Source organism: Coffea arabica, chromosome 3c (genome assembly GCF_036785885.1).
Source record: "Coffea arabica cultivar ET-39 chromosome 3c, Coffea Arabica ET-39 HiFi, whole genome shotgun sequence".
Classification (NCBI taxonomy): Eukaryota; Viridiplantae; Streptophyta; class Magnoliopsida; order Gentianales; family Rubiaceae; genus Coffea; species Coffea arabica.
Window position 1 is genome coordinate 18,774,846 of NC_092314.1, and position 24,124 is coordinate 18,798,969.

Here is a 24,124-nt window from a genome sequence, read left to right on the forward strand (position 1 = left end):
TACTGGGTGAACCCGGCATAGTGTATTGTGGGACGATACCGCACTCCTCTAGGTATTTAGCAAATGGTCCTGGACGTTGTTCACCTGAACCGTCATATCTACCATAGTACTCATCACCACAGTCAGATCTGACGCTTTTAATTCTTTTGTTGAGTTGATTCTCAACTTTAGCTGTAGACACCAAATTTTTTATTTTTTAACTTTATTTGTTTAATTAATTTAATCTTAGCTTTATTTGTTTCAATTTTAGGGTTTTCATTTATTATTATTATTATTTATTATTATTATTATTATTATTATTATTATTATTATTTTATTTTTTATTTTTATTATTGTTATTTATTTTATTTTTGTTCTAGTTTATTTTTGGCTTCACATTAAATTTCAGGAAAAACAAAAGAAAAAGAGAAAAGGAAAAAGGAAAAAAGAGTGAAAATGACAAGTGGGACTGCATGCACTTGGACAAGTGTCTTTTCTATGTTTTAGACAACTAAGCACCTAAGGGTTGAGGTGTTAGGGACACTTGGGAAGTTAAGGAATTTTTGGGGGTCAAGGTAGAATTTTGTGAGGGCTAAAAAAATAAAAACAAGGCAATTAGAGGAGGCTTCATCTGGGTTGGAGGAAAAACAGAGGTAAGGAAGGCTACGGGGGGATAGTTTTGGCGGCGGGGACTAAGTAGAAAGAAACAGAGAGAGACAACTGAGAGGCTAGTGACGGCTGGGAGGCAAAAGCGAATAAAGAGAGCCGAGAGAGGGAGTCTGAGGCAAGAGCATTGGGAAAATCTGAAAGCTGATGGAGGTTTTCCGGGGAAGAGAAACGAGCGAGAGAGAGTAAAAAAGTAGAGGAAGGAAAAAACTAGAGGGGGCGGCGAACAAAAACCAAAAACAAAAGAAAAACAGAGAGAGCCGAGAGAATAGGGAGCCGATAAAGGAAACGGTGGAGGCTCGCGGCTGTAAAAAGCAGAGGAAAAGAAAAAACCAGAACAGTGGCGGCGGAGCTGGAGAAAATCAGAGGAAAAGAGAGAGGCCAAAAACAGAGGAAAATCTGGAAATTGGGCGGACGAAAAACAAAAGAAGACCCAATGGCGGCTGGGTTGGTGGAGAAAGGCCGAGAGAAAGAAAAAACGGAGAAAAATGAGAGGAAAATCAGAAGAGCGGCTAGAGAGCGAGAGAAAGTCGGGGGGCTGAGCAGAAAGAAACAGAGAAAGAAAGGATGGCGGTGGATGAAGAGGCTTGCGGCTGAGGAAGAGCCAGAATCCACCATTGCCGCCGTCGCTCGCCAAGCCATCACCGCGTCATCGGACACCCATCACCATCGTCTGCAAGTCTTCAACGAACAGATGCATTCCGGCAGAGCTTTAAGCTATTTTGGTTACACTTTGATCGCTGTAAGTTATTCCTTTTCTTTGAACTTCAAGTCTCCCTTCAAGCAGAGGCTTTGGAAGGTTTCAGAGCATGTCAGCCGTGCCTCCATTTATTGCAATTTTTCTGCTGTTTGTTCTTGATTTTAGATTATATGCCTTCTGTGTTGTTGGAGTTGAATGTCTTTGCGTTTCTTAGAAATTTTTGGGGCCACTTATAGCCTCAATGGAACAAAAATTAGTGAAATCTTTAATGTCCTCAACCTGTTCGACGAAGTGCCCAATTGAAAATTTCTTATCGAAATACATTCTACTTGCATTTTCCATGTGAAGAGACCGGCTAAATTGGCGAAATCATTGCCTCACGTTTAAGAAATTTTGATGCATTGCTGTCTTTCATTTTTCCATTGCAGTTTTCTAGCAATTTTTCCATTGCTGTTTTCGGTTGCATGAATTCGAAATCCCCAATAAAAATTCTTTCATCTCTTTCTAATGTGTCGGGCCTTGTCTATAGGAAAACTGATTGGGTTGTTGTAAATTTTGGCTTTTGTTATTGAGCAAATTGATGAATTAATTCAATGTTGTTAACGCCCCTTACCTGTTTGATGAAATGCCTGAACCAGAAATTTGAACCAAAAAGGAGATTTGTATGTAATTTTTGTACGTAATCGAGAGGAGTTCTGGCCAGTGCAAAGCTGGCCAGAACCTGAGCATTCGCTAGTCGAGCAGAGGGAAAGAAAGTCATGATTTCTGAAGTTGATTTCTTCCATTTTTATGGTTGTATCTTGCGATGATTTAGTGCGTTTTGCCGCGTAAACCTGCTGAAGCTTGGAGTTTCAGAAGTTGCAGAAAGTAAAATGAAGAAGAGGGCTTCGATTCTGATTTGCATGATCTTTTTAAATTTTGTTTTGGTCCTTCAACTTTCACACAATTTCACTATGGTCCGAATACTTCTGCAATCCAACCATCTTGCCCCCTATTGAGATCTAATTTTCTTTTTCATATTTCAAAGCCATTTTTGAGCGAATAATTTCTAGAATTTAGAGTATAATCAGTCTTTAATAAATTTTAGTATATTTTTATTGTTGGGTTTAATAAGAATAGTTGGAGGATTAGATTAAGTTTTGTTGTTGGTTTATGATTTTGGGGTTTTGGTTTGGGCCAAGGGGTAGAAGCCCATTGATTTTGTTGGTTAATCTTTGAGGCCAAAATAGTAGACTGGCCTACTTCTTTTACCTTGGGTTTTCGGTTGGGTTTGGGAGGTCTTGGCCCATGAAAATAAATTCCATGGCCCAGTGGCCTTGTCTCCTAAGAGACCAGAAACGAAATTACGAATCTGCCCCTGCATTTGTAACTAACTATACTATGGCCCTAAAAATATTTAATCTCTTTTGATTGGGTCCTTAATTTTATTGCAAATAGGCCCCTAAACTTTGTTTTTCTTTAATTGTGACCCCAAATCTTTGTGATGATTATAATTTGACCCCAAAGCTTTGTTAATTTTTGCAATCAAGTCCTTTCTTCTTTTGGCTTCTTAAATGTGGGCTGTCTACATGATTTAATTGATTCAATTTCATGTTTACTTTTATCTTTTGTGATTATTTCTTGATTAAAGTGATGCCTTGACCCTTTTATTGTTTTGAATCTAATATTTCTCCTGCATTTGATTTCCAATTCAAGGGAGGTACACCCTTTCCCTCATTTCTTACTTTATTTGACTCTACGTGCCTTATGTGCCTTTACATGCTTAATTGCTTGCCTTTTGAATTATTTATTTATTTATTTATTCACTTTATTTATTTTTTAATTTGACATATTTATTTTAATTCAATTTTGGTTATTTGAAAGGCACTTGAATGCCAAATTTGTAATAGTTAGGTATTTATTTTAATTATTTATTTATTTTCCCCCTAGATTGTAGTAGGGCCTCCCTAATGTAATAGATAGGGTTTTATTTGCTTTATTTGCCTTATGTGTGTTTTGCATGTCTATGTGCTAAGTGTTACCGCTTTCTTAGGCTCTTGCATTTAGTCGAGCATGTTAAGTGTTATGTGCTACGTGTTTATAGGTGATTGGCATGTCTACTTGCTTTCTATAGTCATAGATGAATGTGATGGATGAATGCGTCACCGTGTCTAGTCCAACGCTAGCCATGGTCTTTCCCCTCGAGCTCTCGCAAGTCCAATGCTTGTGAGAGAATTTTAGAAAAGGGCTAGTCCAATGCTAGACCCAATAGGCTGTCCCCTCTTGTTAGTACATACTTGCATGTTTCACTACATTTCATGCATTTTTCTTAGTTTTTTTAGCATTTTGCATGCTCCTCCAACCCTTTTCCCTCATTTTAGGTTTTTGCATCCTCATGCTAGTTATAGGGTACATTTGCTTGAGAGTCCCCTTTCGATAAGGGAAACGAGCGAGTGTGGCTACAAAATAGCCTTAGCACGCTAGTTCTCCCTTCTAATCAAAGGAAAAATCAAAGTCGTGAAATTAGGAGTCATTCCCGTACCCGACTTGATGCATTCCTCTAAGTTCATACATTCTCATTTTTATCATATCACTTTTCTCACTTTCTTTATCCACATTCTTTCACTACTTATATTTTTCTCAATCCACATGCCATGTTTGCATATTTTTCTTCTTTTATCATTTATTTTCTACCTCACAAATTGCACCCAATTGCACTTATATGTATCTACTATCATATTTTCATCCATTTGCACACAAACACCTTTATTTTCTCAATTGGCACACTTGCATTTTTCTTACATTCGCACACTTGCACTTTTCTTACATTCGCACACTTGTACTTTTCTTACATTTGCACACTTACACTCATACTTGAGTCCTCATTTGCATTAACCATGACCTCCATGAGGGCTTTCCTTATTGGCCACCACAACTCATGTGGTTGGGACCAAAAAGCCTCATAAGAGACATTTTAGATTTAGGATTGCATTTTTCTTTCTTTTTTCATATCCATTAGTCACGTCCAACATGCAACGCATATTTTGGGTAGAATATTTAGGAAAAGTGGGGCTAAGTCACGCAACTAGCTTTGGCTAGGGTAAGGGAGTGCCTTAGGCCTTGCCTTTGCCTTCTTCCTTATCAAATATGACCCCCGATCCCTTTCTTTGGTTACGTAGATCTAAAAGTTCTTTAAAAGGGTTTGTTTACTTTTTCGTTCAAAAACAAAAAAATCATTTTTGGGTGACTTGGTACACCCTAACTCTATACCAAGTGGCGACTCTATTTTTTTCATCCAAGAAAAACCCTTTTTGAACTTTATTTGGCCAAACCGTAGCATTTCACAATCCCACGGCCTTCTATTTTCACTTTCACACACGTTCACATACATATCTCACACACTACTTTCACACCATTCAAAAAGTGGGACGCGACATTAGCCTTAAAAGGTTTGAACACGTCCAGTGACTGTGACTTTTCAGAAATGAGATATATGTAGCCATATCTTGAAAAATCGTCTATGAACGTTATAAAATATTGTTGATCATTCCAAACAGATGTAGGAAATGGTCCACAAATATCTGTATGTATAAGTTCTAAGACGTCTGAGGATCTATTGGGTTCAAATCTCATTTGATTGGTTTGTTTCCCCTTTATACAGTTAATGCAATCATTAAAATCTATAAAGTTTAAGGGGTCGAGAATTTCATTTGACACAAGTCTTTCCATTCTCCGTTTGGAGATATGTCCCAATCTCTTGTGCTATAATGCAGCTGAATTCTCATTGGTTAATTTTCTCTTTACTCCTCTAGTACTCAAATGCAGAGATTCATTAAATGAGACAATCGTATCAATTAAATATAGATTATCGTAATGCATTAAAGAACCAGAACCAACCAATTTTGAATCATGAAACAATTCAAATTTTCCATTTCCAAATGAACAAAAATGACCAAATTTGTCCAAAGCAGAAATAGAAATTAAATTCCGTCTAAAAGACGGTACAACAAATGTCTCATAGAGATCCAAATAAAATTCGATTTTTAACAATAATCTAAAAACTCCAATTGTCTCAACTTGAACTGTTTTGCCATCGCTCACGTAGATATATCTTTCATTATCATTAAGCTTTCGGCAATTCAGGCAACCCTGCATAGACACACTGATGTGAGTTGTTGCACCAGAATCTAACCACCATGTGTGTCTAGGTAGCGAAGTTAAATTAACCTCAAAACAAACTAAATTAAGAAGCATACCTTTCTTAGCACGCCAAGCGTGATAGTTGGTGCAATGCTTCTTTTGATGCCCTTCATCTCCACAGAGAAACAACTATTCTTTCCCTGATCATTTGATTTCTTTTGTTGTTTCTTTTGTGGCATTGTACCTACAGCTCATTTTTCCTTCTTTCTTTTAATTCCCTTACTTTTATTATTAGTGGTTGACACCAGATGGGCACTTTCTGTCTGCTTTTGTTTCAACCTTTCCTCTTCCTCTACACAGTGTGAGATGAGTTCATTTAAAAATCAAGTCTCCTTTTGACAGTTGTAACTCACCTCAAACTGGCTAAACTGTGTAGGAAGAGATATTAAAATCAAATGCACTAATAACTCTTCAGAGAGTTTCAACTTAAGTGCATTTAATTTTGAAGCAAGATGAGACATCTCCATGATATACTCTTTGATATTGTCTTTACCACTATATTTCATTGAAACAAGGCGTGTCAAGAGCGTACTAACTTCAGCCTTTTCGTTCTTGACAAACCTTTTTTCAATGTCATGAAGGAACTCTTAGCGGTTACAGTCGTTTCTGACATTGTTCTTTTGAATGCTTCTGGAACGGCCTTTTTAATGATCATCAAACACAAACGATTTGATCTCTCCCACCTTTCATTATTTCTCTTTTCATCAGAGGTACTCTGATCTGTAAGAGGTGGGGGAGAATCAATTTTTAATGCAAGGTCGAGATCCATTACTCCAAGTACTATCAAGAGCTTTTCTTTCCAGAACTTGAAATTTGTGCCATTCAACATAGGAATATTATTGATGTTGGAAGTGATAATTGTAAGATCATTCGCAACTGAACAGAAAACATAATATAATTAAAACTATACTCACATAAATCAAAATAATAATAAATTTAAATAAAAGTAACCACATCTCAAGATATCGATATTTCATTAATATTTTGTCTTTGGACAAAAATATTAATTTCTAAGCGATATCTTGGTGCAATAATAAATACTGATAATAATAACATGTCGAAAAATAAATTTTCCTTTGGGCCAATTTATAAATCACATGTAAAATTCAAATAATTATCACGTATTGATTATCGCAAGTGCACATGTAATTTCATTAAATACTGACCTTCCTTTGGGCCGATCAATATTTATAAAATTACAAGTACTCAACTAGTTATATTTTAAAACAAATTAATTTTCATAATAGAGGTCACTTTGGTGGCATATTATTTCAATTAATTTATTCCAAAATATATATATTCATACCAATATTCAAATTTAAAATTATCCAAATTCAATAAAAATTTTGATCAAAATCAACTTTGGTCAACTCTGATCAAACCAATCAATTGGATCAAGACTTATTGGACCAAAGGTCCATATCCATAATTGAACCAATTTTATCATTTAAATCCCAAATTTTCTTAAAGTCCATAATTACTTAAAAAAAACTTATATTTAGTGGGCCTAATATATGGATTTTATAGAACTTAAATGTCTTATTAACTTTATTAGGGTTCACTTAAATTAAAGAAACCCTAATTTTCTTAACATAAAAATATATGTATATCCTCTTATATACTAAAACAAGTCAAAAGGAAAATACAAATCACGGCACAATCAATGCAAGAAATTGTGTACCCGAAACTTAAAACATAGGTCACCATGTTAATAATGTATTTGAGAAACTCTCGGCTATTTAAGAGCACAGAAACAGTTACTGGATTGCATTATACTTCGACAGCTTAATCATTAACAGTGGAGGAAAAGACAAACCACTTCCCGATCCCAGAAAACAAGAGGATTGCGGGTCCCACGTAAATCATCACTTGATTTACCAATTTGTGAACATTAGATTGAAAGCCGTGTGTGAAGACTTTTGTAAACAAAAGCATTGAGTTGTTTGACCGAAGACCAAAAGTCCATTGTTAAAAAAAAAAAAAAAAAGAGACCAGAACCGAGTCAAAAAGGAAAAACTTTATGCAACAACAACTCCATTGTTAATTGCTTATGGGGCCCATCATCTATAATACATATTATGCTTTAAGGAATAAAAAAAAAGTACTCTGGCCGTTTGGTCTCTTAACCTTTTGCTTTTACAATTTATGGAACCTGGAGCTTTGGTCAACCGAAAATAACATACAAACAATCGACTGGCAACCGAAAATTTAAACACATAACAATCATGTATTTAATCGCATTAGAGTCCGCAGCCAGTAGTTATGAAGACATAACCAATAGTAATAAAACTATGAAATACTAACACAAGATTATTTCCTAATAATCAACCATATGGGCTCTGATACCACTTGTTAGGGTGGTTATCTAAATTTAACCATTGGTGAAAACCATCACCTTTAAACCCAAAACCTATATGGCAATTATTAAGAAATAAATTAACTATAAAATAGCAGAAGCGTACCTGAATCCATATTGATAAATTTGACACTTGAATCCCTAGAGATTTTGGGGTGACCTTCCAGGTCAACAGGTATTCACCGATCCTTTGAGAGAAGCCTTTAGTTTCTCTCTGATATCTTTCCTGACGATGGGATATCAGGGAAGAATTATTTTGTGGTATTAGGAAATTCGACAACTAAAACGATACCTGTGACCTGGGGACCATAACCCTATTTATAGGTAACATTCCTGTTACCTTTTGGAACCCTATTTCAGTCCATCATAGAAATAGGAGCTCATAAGTCTCTACACATTAAAGGCCCACACCCTATTAGATACATTAAACCCAAACTATATTTGATCACTTTAATTGGGTTTAACCTTAATTAACAGCTTGCAATACATAATTATTCACATATAAGTCCAATGTTGGATTAAGGATCTAATACACTCTAACAGCAGTCTTAAACAAAGTCCAAATCAGCATTCAACGACTATAGATTGGAAAAGGGAGGAATGTAGTTTTGGTCTGTAATGTTTGGTTTATGCGTAAAATTTGTTCCTAATGTTTTGAATAGGACAAATGTGATCTCCAAAGTTTGATTTTAAAAAATTTAGGACAACTAATGGAAAAATAATAATAGCTAAAATTCAAATTAAATTATATAGTGTTACTCAAAAGTTTTCACTTAGCATTTTTTGTCCCAATGTTTGGAGCATTGATCAATATTGGCTGTTTAGGTCAATAGCTATAATTAAGGTTTTAAAATGAAATAAAATGTGAATTGAATTTAATATATGACAAATATGTTCCTAATTCCCTATAAAAAAAATTCTGAAAGCACTAAACATTGGCACAAAATTATTGTTTAGCTAAAAAGCATCGCATTAACAAACTAGTCACAATTGAACAACAAAACACATACAAAACAAAAAGCATAAATTAGTGAAAAAAGTTGAAAATTTTAGTTTAAATATATAGCTTGATCCTAACTACAATTAGATAAATTTTTACGTGACTTGTGGACATAAGCTTTAAATGGCTATAGCTAGGAGTTGTAATTAATGATTACAATTAGTGCAAGTGATTACTAATATAAAGTACTTTAAGGAAGATTGGAAAAAAACTTCCTTTTGGTTTTTGTTGTCTTCCCTTCCTATTCAAATATAATGTTCCCATAGTAAAGTTTTACAGTTTTAAATTTAATGGTCTGTATATTGATAGTTTTATTGAATAATTCAAATAATTTTGTAAAAAAAATATTTAGTTTGAAACTTATTTGATAACCCATTGAAATGACAGCACAAAAAGAAAACAGTTGATCAACATAAATTATATATTGTATATTTCTTATATTTATGGTGACATTTAATTGAGCATTTGATTGCAATGTTAGTGAAAGAATGATGTATAACTCTTTATCAAACAATAATTCACAGTGTAAAATAATATCTACATATATTATACCACATTTGGGACCAACTATGCCAATAAATGAAAAAAGACTAATTAGTGGCACGAATAAATGAAATGAAAATGCAAAAAAAAAATAGAAGCAAAGAAATATAATTAACTATTTCATGTTTTTTTTATTACTGAAAGCCATTTTGATTTAATTTGCCCATTTCATCCTAAAACCCAAAATTTCACTTTTCTGTAACTCAGGGGCTATATCAATTCAACTCAAAAATCTTAGGGACCTAAAATATAAATTAGAAACTGTTGACTAATAACAATCTGATTTTGACTATTAGTCATTATTGAACTTTCGTTAATGGTTCTAAATTTATATAAGGAACCATATTTGTTTTGGTGGAAATATTAGGGACCAGTTTGCACACAATCTATGCATTAGGAACTAAAACCACATTTCTCCCTTTGAAAAAGAAATACATAGAATTACCGAGTGAATTTATAAAAATGATGTCTCCACGTATTGGCATCCTCCTTAGTTCACAATTCAATCACGATATTCATCTTCTTCAAATGCATTTGTCATCAGCCCCCAATGGTTCTTGCACAAAAATATTGGACAGAATTGAGCACACATCCCCACAAAGACAAAGGTAAGCAACCATTGGTTGTATATCTTTAACTGAAACAATGATGGCTAAATTACACAATAATTCATCTAGAACAAAACAAGGAATGATCGTCTCATATTTTACAATATATTAGGAAAGAGCCTAATTGCCCACCAATACTTGATGTCGGTAAGAATCAAGTGGAACAAATAACTTGAGGGGGGTTTCTAGTTGGATAACTAGACCATATTAGATTGTTTTGCACAACTAAAATAATTAGTATATTAAGACTATCACAAGTAAACCATTTACTAACTTATATGAAATCAAAATGAGAATCGGAATCAGAATTTGGTTCATTTACCTTGTAGTCACTAAGAGGCAGCAAATAGTTCATGGACACATAGCGAGACCAAGATGATTAGTTTGGCCTTAATCGAACTAGCTGAGGTCTGAATGCTATGGTTATGTGATATCCTGAATTGTGGGGGATGAGCTTTACGGATAAGCATTTACTCCGGGGAGTTATCCCTAATAAATTGATGAGAAAGGGAGGACATCTAATAAACCAACCATCTCTATCTGGGATAGGTCTTCACATCTTATCGTTCATCCATTAAGCCTTACAAATAACTAGTATTAGCTATTCCGGGTACATAGATAAACCATTCATACTCTCATACTCTCCTTTATTTTTCACAATCTAGAGACTAACTTGGCCATCGGAATGACCCTGGGGGACAAGACCCTGACCCCTTATTGGATTCTCTCTTTCAGGTTTTCTTAGAGTCTTGTTTGGAATGGCCGAACTGTCCTAATTCTACTCAGGTCAGTTTGAAGATATGTTTTCAAGCTTTCACAGTTGGCGTCGTCTATGGGAGACAAGGTTTTCCCTTATCTCATGGCAAGCACTCGCTCTAAGAAAGCCACTGCAAATGCTACTCAAGGTGATCATGATAATCAGCAATCAACCCATCCTGGACAAACTTAGGAAGATGGGGGTATAGAGCCATCAATAATACGGCAGATACAATTTATATCTGATAATTTTTTCACAATTGAAGCTTTGGTGAAGCACTTGAAGGGCAAAGGAAAGGTGGACTTATAACAAACCTCAAAGACCCGTCCGAAGAGCAATGAACATGCTGACTCTTCCCTTGGAAATGGCTCTGAATGTCAACACTATACGAGGAAGAAGGTTCAGCAATCACCTACCCAAACTCCTATCACCATACTCGAGTCCTCACACCATCAATCAAGAGTTCATCCTAACCACCTAGTTTGGGATGAGTTGAACAGAGTATTGAACCCTAAAACAAATGATGAACTGTACTCCACTTCTCCATTCATGCAAGAAATAGGAGATTACCTCCTTCCAACCAAATTGGAGATTCCAAATTTGAAGCCTTATGATGCCTTTACTGATCTGGAGATCACTTTTTTGCTTTCTTGACCCATATAAGGCTACAAACTATTACTGATGCAATTAGGTGTAAGACCTTTCCGATGTTCTTGGAAGGAAGAGCTCGACTGTGGTTCTAGGAACTAAGCCTCCAGGTCAATTAAGTCATTTGAATAGCTAACTTGGCTATATGTTGCTCAGTTCGTCTCCTTAAAGAATTTTGCTAAAAATTTGCCCATTTGATGGCCATAAAACAGTGTCTGGATGAATCCTTGATATATTATATGACTAGGTTTAATAAGGAAAGCTTATAGGTCAAGGACAGAGATGAGAAGGTAGCGATGGCTACAATTATCAATGGGTTAAAATTACAGAAGTTATACACCGAACCGGTAGAGAAGTCCCCAAAAAACCTAGAGGAACTGTTGAATGGAGCTTATGAATGCATTAATCAGGATGAGGCTAACCATCTCAAATGAGAGGCAGATAAATTAATGGAAGATAGAAGAAAGAGGAGTAAAGAAGTGAAAGAAAGATAACAAAGGAAAAGCATCTTTGATCGCTTATCCAAAAGGAAGACTTCACCATAGGATAGGGATTTTACTCCCCTAACTGTGTCTCGATCCCATATTCTAGCTATAATGGAGTTAGATGGGATAGCACAGCGACCAAAATAGCTGTCAAGAATAAAAATAAAAGAAATCAAAGTTTGTATTGTGCATTCCATTAGGAAATAGGACATGACACTGAGGATTGTAAGGTTTTGAAGAAAGAGATAGAGAAGTTGATCAAATTTGGCCATCTAAAATAGTTTGTCAAGAATGATTGAACTATTCCAAGGGGCAGAAGGGATTACCGATGTGATGATAGAAAGAACAATCTTAGAGATTAATATCACAATCCCAAAGATAGATCTCCTGAATTAGACACTTGGAACCTTGCAGGTGTTATCAATACCAATGTAGGGGGGCCTATTTGTAGGGATAGCCATACAGTTCAACGTAATAACCAATCTCCTCCCAATAAGGAAAACCCGAATAAAAGGCTGAAGATCTATGAAGAAATTTTGTATAGACCAGATCATGCAGTTCCTTTGTCCTTAAATAATCATGAGGCTATAGTTATAGATGTGGTTTGTAATAACTACAAGGTGAAGAAGATCTATGTAGACAATGGTAGTACAATTGATATATTGTACTACAAAGCATTTAACGACTAGTAGTTGAAAGACAAGAAGCTCATCCTAGTCCAAGCTCGCTTGGATGGTTTTGTAGTGTTGCCAATCAAATCTGAGGGAATGATAACTCTCATGTAATAGTGGGGACTATGCCACAATGCTGAACTATTCCAGTCAACTTTGAGGTAGTCAAGGAGCCAACTTCTTATAACATGATTTTGGGAAGATCTACCCACAACGCATTAAGGGCTATTTGCTCAACATTGCATTTAAGCATGAAGTTCCTAATTCGAGAGGAGGTGGCAGAAGTGCTAGGAGATACTAAGGTTGCAAGAGCTTGCTATATAGCTACTCTTAAAGGTAAGGAGAATTTGATAGCTCAGACTATTAGTTTAGACTCCTTAAAACATATAATGGTAGAAAAAAACTGGAGATTGAAGATGCGATAGACGAATTCCCTTCAAGGGAAGATAAGCTCCGCCAGGTGATCAAGATTGGGTTAACCCTCTCAGTAAAAAGCAGGAAGCAACTGAAACACTTGCTAAGAGAGTTTGCAGAAATCTTTGTCTAAACTATGGATGACATGCCAAGAATACTGACTGTAAGGTCTGAGCAACCTAAGAGGGGGGATGAATTAAGTTGATTATAAACCTAATCAAAATTAAATAAATTTTAGCTTAGTTTAAATTTACCTAATTGCCAAAGTAATCACACAAGTTTTTGAAGCAACAATTAAGAAATTTGAACAAGATAAAGCAATTTAAAGTCACCCAAATAAGTATAAAAGGATCAATAAGAAATAGGAAAGAATTAAGCAAACCAAATAAACTTCCAAGTTTTGACATAAACTTGGAGTTGAATCCAATATTGAGCTTCTTCAATTTGGTGAACCAAACCAATCTTGTACAATGGAAGGTGCACTCCTTGCTCACCCCAAACTCCCTTTGGTTGAGTCAAAGAGTTTTATAACTTGTCCAAGTCAACTCTCACATGGCTACAAATTGAATGCCCACTCACAATTGAATAGTTATACAATGTACAAAAAAATACAAGAAGGGAAAAAGAGTATTTTCCAATTAAAATCACTCTTGAGGGCTTGTATTCAATGTAGGCAAAGGTTATTACAAGTGTTAGCGATTACACCTTATATAAGTGGCGAGAATTGATGTTTAAATGGGTTTCAATGGTCAAGCATTAAATGTTGCAGAAACTAGTTGTTTGGCCTATCAGACGTCTAATCCTTGAGTCATTGTCCGATACATGCGCTTGATAGTTTTCAACTGATCTTTTTATTGTTTTCTTCAAATAGTTAATTTTTTAGTGCAATGTCTCATAGCCTTACATTGACACAACTAGAATGTTTGAGTTCCACTTTCAATTGTATTGGACGGCCGATAAAAGAGATGAGTATCCGATCGATGTGTCCGATATTCTGTTTTATCTTTCAAATGTCTTATAGTTTTATTCTTCATCCGAAAGGCTTTGTTCGATAAGTACTCGCTGATTATTGGACATCGGATACCGTATCTTGCATCTGATCCTTTCGTTCAACAAACATTATTGTCTTTTTCAACCTTTCTTGATTTGTTTTCCTCCATTTTCCATTTAGCAAGACACTTGTCCAAAATCATTTCTCATATAAAAACATTAGTTCAAATCATCATTTTGTTTGTTAATAATCAAAACTTAGATAAGTGTCAAAACCAAGTTAAACATTCTCCCCCTTTTTGATGATGACAAATCAAATGATGATTCTATTGCACTAAAGATACATACTTCCCCCCCTTAGATAAAGCTCTCTCTTAAAACAAGCAGTAAATGATAATCGTTTCTCGCCCTTTTATTATCAATAAAAAAACCAACATTATCCAACCAACATCCAAGTAGCCAAAACCAAAACCAATATTATCCAAAATCAAAACTAACATTATCCAAGACAAAGTACGCAAAACAAAGGAATATCCAAGTAACATCCAACACAAAGCATCCAACCAATGTTATCCATTGTCATTTTTCAAGTAAGATTCAACAGAAAGTAATCAAAATAAAAATAAGGAACCAAAGTATCAAAGTCGATTCAATAATATCATCATGGTTCAAAAAACTTGTAGGCTACATGGAACCTATTCTATGCATGATAACCCTAAACATAAGTGTCCTAAATGATCCTAGGGCGATGAATGGTGGGGAATGCTTTGCTGGACAAGCTGAAATGCTTCCTTATCTTCAGTTTCCTCACCATCATCATTAGAAAATTCCAAAGTGTTGTGATTGAGATGTTTGATTTGGTATTTGATGAAAGGTATTTGCATCTTCTTGATGCTCTTCTTGTGTTGGAATGTGTTGTGGAGGAACTTTTGGTTGAGGAGTGATTGTCATCAAATCTTTCATATTTAAGAAAGTCATTTGCTGCTATGGAGTCATCATTAAGTGCAATCCATATTCAAGATGTAGAACATGCTGCTTAAGCTCCACTAAACATCTTATCACTTGATCCGAAAAAGATCAAGGAATTCTAGTGGAGGAGGAACACTGAGTAGGAGGTAGAGGAAAAGAAAGTTGGGATTCAATTTGATGACATTTGTTAGGAGGATGTGAAGAAGGAGTAGTGTCATGATGGTGTTTAGAATGACTCTCAGAGACAGCTTCTTTGTCAATCGAGACACCATCCAAGAATTTGAGATTTTTGCACTCAAAGTAGTTTTCGGTGAAAAAATGAGTTGAGCATTTTTTTGGAGGTTCACTAGTAAGAGGAATATTGAAATGTTTGAAAGTAGAGGTTCAAAACTTTGCATAAGGGCATCCTATGAGTGTTCTTGCCAACTTTGTTCATAAAATTATAAATTAAAAAAACCCAAATCAATGTGCATTATCTCCATAAAATAGTAGAAAAGGTACAACTCCATTTTATTTTGTATCAATCCTTTGTCCAAAAGTTGGTATCAAAAGATTTCCAATCATGATTAAAAGAATTTGGTACAAAGGATCAAGTTTACTCAAATTAGCTTCATTTCCATATTAAAGAGAGTTTTGAAATAAGACATCAATTCAGAACCATCAAAATGATTATGGGAGGTGGGAAGTTCGTCATATGAGAAAAAAAAATTTGTAACTTTACTCCTATAATTTTCCTCAACGGTGATATTAAAAATTTGATTGACTAGAGCAGGAGTGAGGCAAATATCAATGTGATTAACATGAGAAATGACCTAAGAAGGTAAGCTTCCTTGTCTAATATTAGCATAGAATTGATGGGCCATTTTCAGATAAATGACATAGGGAAAATGTAGCAAGTGAGTCCATTTTTGAAACCAAAATTGTTCAATAATCCACTAGAGTTTGTAGGTACGGAAATAAAAAACACGAATTAACCTTTGAGTGATGAAACCTTTTAGTGAAACTAGAGCATACTATTGTTCAGCAACTTCATCAATGAATTTTAAAAACTATTGTTGTTGTTGTTGTTGAGTCTCATAAGCATCCTGAGTAGTTGCTTCTCGCCCTCTGATTGTTCTTGGTCGAGTAAGAGAATCCAAGTCTGCACCACCATGTTCCGTTCCACGTCTGGAAGAGTGTGTCTTCACCATTGTGCAGATGCAACAAGCATGCAAAATAAATGATTCAGAGTGTCTCTAGAAGTGATATGGAATGCAATTAGGTAACTAACACTACACAAATTCAATTCAGAATAGGGTTTTGAAAAATTGAAAAGTTTGGAAACTCTTCAGATTGAAAGATTTTGTGGTGTTTGTGTTGAAATTTTGGATGAGAAGAATGTTATGAGACCTAGTGAATTGATTTTTGAAGTCGATTTTGATCAATCAATTGAAAAACTGAACGAATTAAAATCAGTAGTAGGGTAGGGTTTTTGGAGTTGCCTCCGAAAGTTTTTGAGAAGGATAGCAATTGAATGTCCAAACCCTTTTAATACATTGAAAATTTGAGTATTGGATCACTGAACGACAGTTATATGTTTAACACTATTGTCCAAATCTAGAAAACTGGAAAAATGATTTTGAAACTCTCGAACATTTGTTCTTCAATATATGACATTCGATAACCTTTGACGCAGAAAGATTTTCAGAAATTTCTTTGCAAAACTCCTAACTTTGATTTTTAATACACAGATTGATCCAAAGGCAAAATTTTTGTAAAAATATCAGCTATTTGATCATTTGAACAAATATAATTTATACAAATTTCTCCTCTTTGAGCTAAGTCGTGAATGAAATAATATTTAATATCTATATGCCTAGTTCTAATATGTCGAATGGGATTGCTAGACAAGTTGATGGCACTAGTATTATCACAAAAATATAGACACACATTCATATATCCTGCCAAATTCAAGCAAAATGTGTTTTGTTCACAACAATTGAGTACATCAAGCATTGACAGTAATATATTTGGCTTCCACCGTAGACAATGAAATAGCACTTTGTTTTTTTTACTAAATCATGAAACTAAACAATTACCAAGAAAATGACAAGTTTCACTGGTGTTTTCTTCTATCTACTCTACAACTGGTAAAGTTCGCTCAGAATAATGAATCAAATCAAGACTTTAAAACTTAGGAAACCATAATCCAAATTTTAGAGTTCCTTTTAAGTATCTAAATTTTTTTTTCAGAGCCATAAGATGAGATTCTTTGGAACAAGATTGAAATCTAGCACATAAATATACGATAAACATAATATTTGGTCTACTTGAGGTAAGATAAAACAAACTACCAATCATACATCTATAATATTTTCATCTACTTTGGTACCTTTTCCATTCTTGTCAAGCTTTGTAGAGGTGCATAATAGAGTTTCCACTTGCCTTGATTCTTCCATGCCAAACTCTTGAGCAATTCTTTTGTATATTTTGTTTGGTTGATGAAGGTTGCTCCTTGAATTTGACGTATTTGGAGTCCGAGGAAGAAATTTAACTCCATCATACTCACTTCAAAATTTCTTTGCATGATCATGAAAAACTCCTTGCACAAGCTTTCATTAGTAGCACCAAATATAATGTCATCCACATAGATTTGCACAACTAAATGGTCATTCAAGCATGATTTTGTAAAAAGTGTAGTATCAACATTTCCTCTTTTAAGACCATTTTCAACTAGAAAACCACTTAATCGTTTATACCAAACTCTAGGGGCTTATTTTAAGCCATACAAAGCCTTTGAGAGTTTAAAAATATGATTTAGAAATTTTTCATTTTCAAAATCCGAGAGTTGTTAAACATAAATCTCTTGATCAATAAAACCATTTTAAAAAGCACTTTTAACATCCCTTTAAAACAACTTGAAATTCTTAAAGCAAGCATACATAAGAAACATTCTAATATATTCTAATCTAACTACAGAAACAAAGATTTTATCATAATCAATTTTTTCTTCCTGAGCATAACCTTTGACTACTAATCTAACCTTATTCCTAATAATTTCACTCTTATCATTTAATTTATTTCTAAAAACTCACTTGGTTCCAATTATAGGGTGATCTAGAGCGCTCTTTCAACTAATGTCTATACACTTTCTTTCAAATTGGTTTAGTTTCTCTTGCATAGTCATAATCCAACTATCAATTTTTAATGCCTCATTCATATTTTAGGTTCAAATTATGATTGCAAAGCATAATTACCAATCAAATGTCCAGTAAAGGAATGAGTTTTCACCTTCTCCAATGGATCATCTATAATAAGCTCCTTTGGATAATGTTGTGCATACTTCCAAATTTTGGGAAGATCATCTAGAGTTTTATTATCCTTCTTTTCTTCTTTTTCTTCGACCTTTTGAGAGATGCCATCATTTAATGTATTTTCTTCATCTTGAATATTCAAATTTTCAAGTCCTTGTTACAAACCTGCGCTATCATCTTCACAAACATTTTTGGTAACGATGTCATTAGTTTTATTAAAAGTAACATGTATAACTTCTTCAATAACAAGAGTTCTTCTATTATAAACTCTATAAACCCTTTTATCATTTGAATAGTCTAAGAAAATTTCTTGATTCATTTTCTTCTCAAATTTATCAAGATATTTTTTAATGTTCAAAATGGAGCATTTACAACCAAACACTTTAAAATAACCAACAATTTGATTTTTAACTAAATAATAGTTCATAAGGGGTTTTGTTTAAAATAGGTTTTAAAATCACTCTATTCATAACATAACAAGCCATATTAACCACTTCGACCCAAAGTGTTTTGGCAAATCACATTCATTAATCTTAGTTCTTGCGGTTTCTTGAAAAACTCTATTTTTTCTTTCAACAACACCATTTTGTTGAAGAACCATAGCAGTTGAAAAATCATGCGAAATACATTTTGATCACAAATACGAAAAAATCACAATACTTAAATTCAATTCCATTGTCACTTCTAATTTCACAATATTCAAATTCAATAAATTTTGAACTTTAGCAAGTAAAGAGACAAAATTTTTAAAAGTTTTATCTTCGTGAGTAAGAAATAACACCCAAGTATGATACGAACCCAACCGTGACTGGAAGAACTCGTATTCTAACAACAGGATCTAGACACGTGACTTCAAGGTTTGATCGTACGGAACCCTAAACCCCCTTAGAATCCCTTGGATGAGAACTAAGAATAATTCCTAACCTTCAAGAAAAGATTAAAGAAACTTATGATTTTTGGTAGAAAAGCGCCACAAACAAGTGTGATTCTTGTTTGATAAGCCAATAAGAAAACTTAGAACAAAATCTAAGATATTCAAAGTTAATCGAAACTAAGAGAATACTCTTAAAACTGAAAGTTGTTACATTGAATAATGAATGATGAAGTCTCGACCAAGCCTTCATATTTATAGGCTTTGTGACCTGAAATCCTAACTAGTAATAGAAAGGTTATCATTCTAACTAACCCTAACCTAATTTACTAAGAACACCAAATTTGGAAAGTACTAATTCGCCCCAACTGAGCAAGGGCTGGTCGGCCAAGGCCCACATGGGTTGTCCAACCTTTATTCTCAAGCCTATACTAGATGTCTAACTCAATAGTGAAGCCCATTATGCAGTTCACTCTTCCTCTAGCAATCCGCGGCTTCTTCATGGACTTGGAGTAGGCTCACCATCATGTGTTTAGCCTCTTGAATCCTTCCAATGCCAGTATGAACGATTTGAAGAAATGTTTGGAGGTACTCATGCATCTTTCTTACTCTTGCTCAAGTCATTGGTCCATGGTTTATTGATGGTGCACGTAGGTCATCCCTACTCGAGCCTTGTGAAGTGACGACTTGAGTTCTTGACGTTTCCTCATCATTCCCCTCCTTTTGAGAAGGATTTGTCCTCAAATCGAAGTCATCACTTACATCAAACGGAAGTAAGTCAGCGACATTGAAGGTAGGGCTAACACTATACTCACTTGGAAGGTCAAGTTGGTAGGCGTTGTCGTTGACTTTGGCAAGGATTTGAATGGTCCATCTCCACGAGACATCAACTTGCTTCGCATTTTCTCAGGGAAGGGTTCCTTGCGCATGTGGAGCCAAACCCAGTTTCCAGGTTCGAAGAGTAGTTGCCTACGTCCTTTGTTTGCATGTCTGGCAAATTGCTTCGTGCGCTTTTCAATGTTTGCCCACGCCTTTTCATGAAGTTGTCTTACTATTTCGGCCTTTTTCTTGTCATCAAGACTAGTATGTTCACTAAAAGGTAAAGGCATGAGATCTAGTGGTGTTAACTGGTTGAAACCGTACACCACCTCAAAAGGAGAAAACTGAGTAGTAGAGTGGGTAGAACGGTTATAAGCAAATTCAATATGTGGTAAGCATTCTTCCCACGTTCTCAAGTTGCGTTTGATTAAGGCACGTAACATGGTAGACACGATCCTATTAACTATTTCGGTTTGGCCATCGGTTTGGGGGTGACTAGTAGTTGAAAACAACAACTTAGTGTCTAACTTAGACCAAAGTGTTTTCCAAAAGTAACTCAGAAATTTAACTTCACGATCAGAGACTATAGTGCGGGGAATACCATGCAAATGGACTATTTCCTTAACGAACAGGTCAGCAATGTATAGTGCATTATCAGTTTTGTGACTTACAATAAAGTGTGCCATTTTTTAGAACCTGTCTACTACAACAAAGATGGAGTCATGTCCTCTTTTTGTCTTAGGTAATCCAAGAATAAAATCCATAGAAATATCCACCCATGGTTCACTAGATATAGGCAAAGGCATGTAGAGTCCATATGGGTTTACCTTGGATTTGGCGCGAAGACATTGAATGCATCGTGCAACCTCTCTCTCGACATCCCTCCTCATGTTTGGCCAGTATAAATGTTCTTGCAAGATTGAGAGAGTTTTAACTATCCCAAAATGCCCCATTAATCCTCCACTATGAGATTCTTTGACTAGTAATTGACGAATTGAGCATTTGGAAATGCATAATCGGTCTAAGTGGTAAAGGAACCCGTTGGATATGAAGAACTTCTCTTGGGCCTTTTGCTTGCATGCTTCAAACACTAATTTAAAATCATCATCAGTTGAGTATAGATCCTTGATAAGCTCAAAACCAAGCAATTTAGCATCTAGAGTAGCAAGAAGTGTATACCTTCGTGAGAGTGTATCAGCAACTATATTGGACTTACCGATTTTGTATTTAATAACATACAGAAAAGTCTGTATGAATGAAATCCATCGCACATGCCTCTTACTCAGTTTGTTTTGAGATTTGAGAAATTTGAGCGACTCGTAGTCAGTGTGAATGACGAACTCCTTGGGTCGAAGGTAGTGTTACCACACTTGGAGTGCTCAAATTAAAGCGTATAGCTCCTTGTCATAGGTGCTATAATTCAACATTGCTCCATTTAGTTTCTCACTAAAGTAAGCCACTGGTCATCCTCCCTGAATCAACACTGCTCCAATGCCAATTCCTGACGCATCACATTCAATCTCAAATGTCTTAGAAAAGTCAGGAAGAGATAATATAGGTGCGTGTGTGAGTGCGTGTTTTAAAGAATTAAAGAATTTTTCCTGTTCTTCATCCCAATGGAACGATACATCCTTTTTAATAATAGAGGTCAATGGTGCGGCTATGGAGCTAAAATCGCGCACAAAATGCCGATAGAAGCTCGCAAGTCCGTGAAAGCTCCTCACTTCTCCGATGGTGGTCGGCCTTTGCCATTCTTGGATGGCCTTGATTTTACTTTCATCCACCTTAATGCCCTGTGAACTCACAACAAAGCCTAAAAATGCTAATTGGTCAGTGTAAAAAGTACATTTCTTGAGGTTGGTATATAGGCATTCCTTTCGAAGGACTTCTAACACAAGTTTAACATGCTGTAAATGTTCCTCTAAACTTGTGCTATAAATGAGAATATCATCAAAATATACCACTACAAATTTGCCTAAGTACTCACACAATACATGATTCATTAAGCGCATAATGCTACTTGGTGCATTAGTAAGGCCAAAAGGCATGACTAACAACTCATATAACCCGTACTTAGTCTTAAATGCAGTTTTTCATTCGTCCCCTTCTTTGATTTTGATTTGATGATATCCAGATTTCAGATCAATTTTTGTGAATATAACTGGCCCATGTAATTCATCTAACATGTCATCTAAACAGGGAATGGGATGGCGATACTTTACCGTGATAGTATTGATAGTTCGGTAGTCTGTGCACATCCTCCATGACCCGTTCTTCTTTGGCACAAGGATGACTGGGACAGCACAAGGGCTTAAATTTCTCTTGCCCATCCTTTGCCTAGAAGCTCCTCCACTTACCTTTGAATCTCCTTGGTCTCCTCGGGGTTGCTTCTATAGGCCGGTCGGTTAGGCAGTGGTGCTCCAGGTATGAGGTCTATTTGGTGTTCAATACCCCTCATGGGTGGCAACCCACTTGACACATCATCAGGAAAAACGTCCTCATACTCCTGCAAAAGCTTAGTAAAAGAACTAGGCAATGAAGGGTCAAAGGTGTTAGCATCATTTGATACCTCCTTGGTATAAAATAGTAGCATGGTAGGGCCTCCCAATAGCCCTCTCCTCACATCTTTGACTTTTGCACTCAATAATATTTTTCCCTCTTGTTTTACCTCATGGTCCGTCCCATTTATTGCCTTTTCCCTCTCATTTTACACGGATCTTTTCCTCTCTTTTCTTTCATGTTTTTCAATTTTTTTCTGCTCATCAACTTTCTCACACTCTTGCTGGATTTTTATTTGGTCCTCATACACTTGCTTAGGTATGAGTGGTGCAAGTGTGATCATCTTCCCTTTATGTAGGAAGGTGTACATGTTGGTTCGACCATCATGGCTAGTACTCCTATCAAGTTGCCACGGTCTACCAAGTAAAATATGGCTAGCCTGCATAGGTACTACGTCACAAAGAACTTCATCTTCATAAGCACCAATTTTAAAGGAAACAAGTACCTGTTAAGACACTCGGATGTCTCCCCAATTGTTTAACCATTGTAGGCGATATGGATGGAGATGGTCGCGGGTTTGAAGTCGTAAAGCCTCGACCATCACTGAGCTTGCTACATTGGTGGAGCTCCAAGGTCTATCACCAAGCTACACACTCTACCATTCACATGACATCGAGTGTAAAAGATGTTTTCCCGTTGGATTTCTTCTTCCTTGACATGTGCGGCTAGTGCACGCCTTGCAACAAGTCTTAATTCAACGGACTCCTCCAATGGTGGTTGCACTACCGCTTCCATGTCGCCCTCTTCTTCCAGTGGTGGCATTTCCTTGTATTCATTCTCATCGTCGGATATTACCTCTCCGCTCGGAAGCACGATCATTATCCTTTGATTTGGACACTGGCTAGCAATATGACCAAGTCCTTGATACCTCCAACACTTGGTGTCGCGGATCCTTGCCCTAGGAGGTTCATGGGACAACTTGGAAATGGGTTTTCCCTCCTCCGTGGTCGGCATAGCTTTCGGCTTGGCTGGCGTGGTATAGCCTCCCAATGGCTTGGTCTCCTTCCTTGGTGTGCTAGCTCAATTATACGAAGGTGAAGGCGTAGAGAAGGTTCTAAGCTGACCCCTCCGCTTAAGCCTTCGCTCCACCTTTAAGGCTTTCTCGAGCATATCTTTCAACTCCACGTAATGGTACATCTCGACCTCATCCGCGATCTCCGCTCGTAGACCACTAAGGAATCTTGCCATGGTAGCTTCTCGGTCCTCTACGATGTCCGCTCGGAGCATGATGATTTCCATCTCTTTATAGTAGTCCTCAATACTTTGGTTCCCTTGCCTTAAGTTTTGTAACTTGTGGTACAAGTCATGATGATAATGGCTAGGAACAAAGCGCTTGTGCATAAGAACTTTCAATTCAGACCAAGTGGTGATCTCAATATCTCCACTACGCCTTTGACTAGTGGTAATTTGATCCCACCAGATGATGGCATACTCGGAGAATGCCATGACCGCGAGTTTCATTTGCTGCTCTTCCGTGTAGTCGTTGCAATTGAACAGGAGTTCAACTTTCTTTTCCCACTCGAGGTAGGCATTTGGGTCGGATTTACCTTCGAAAGGTGGTACTTGCATTTTGATTCCTTTGATTGCCTCTCCCCTTGGTTTGTAGCTCTTGTTGGT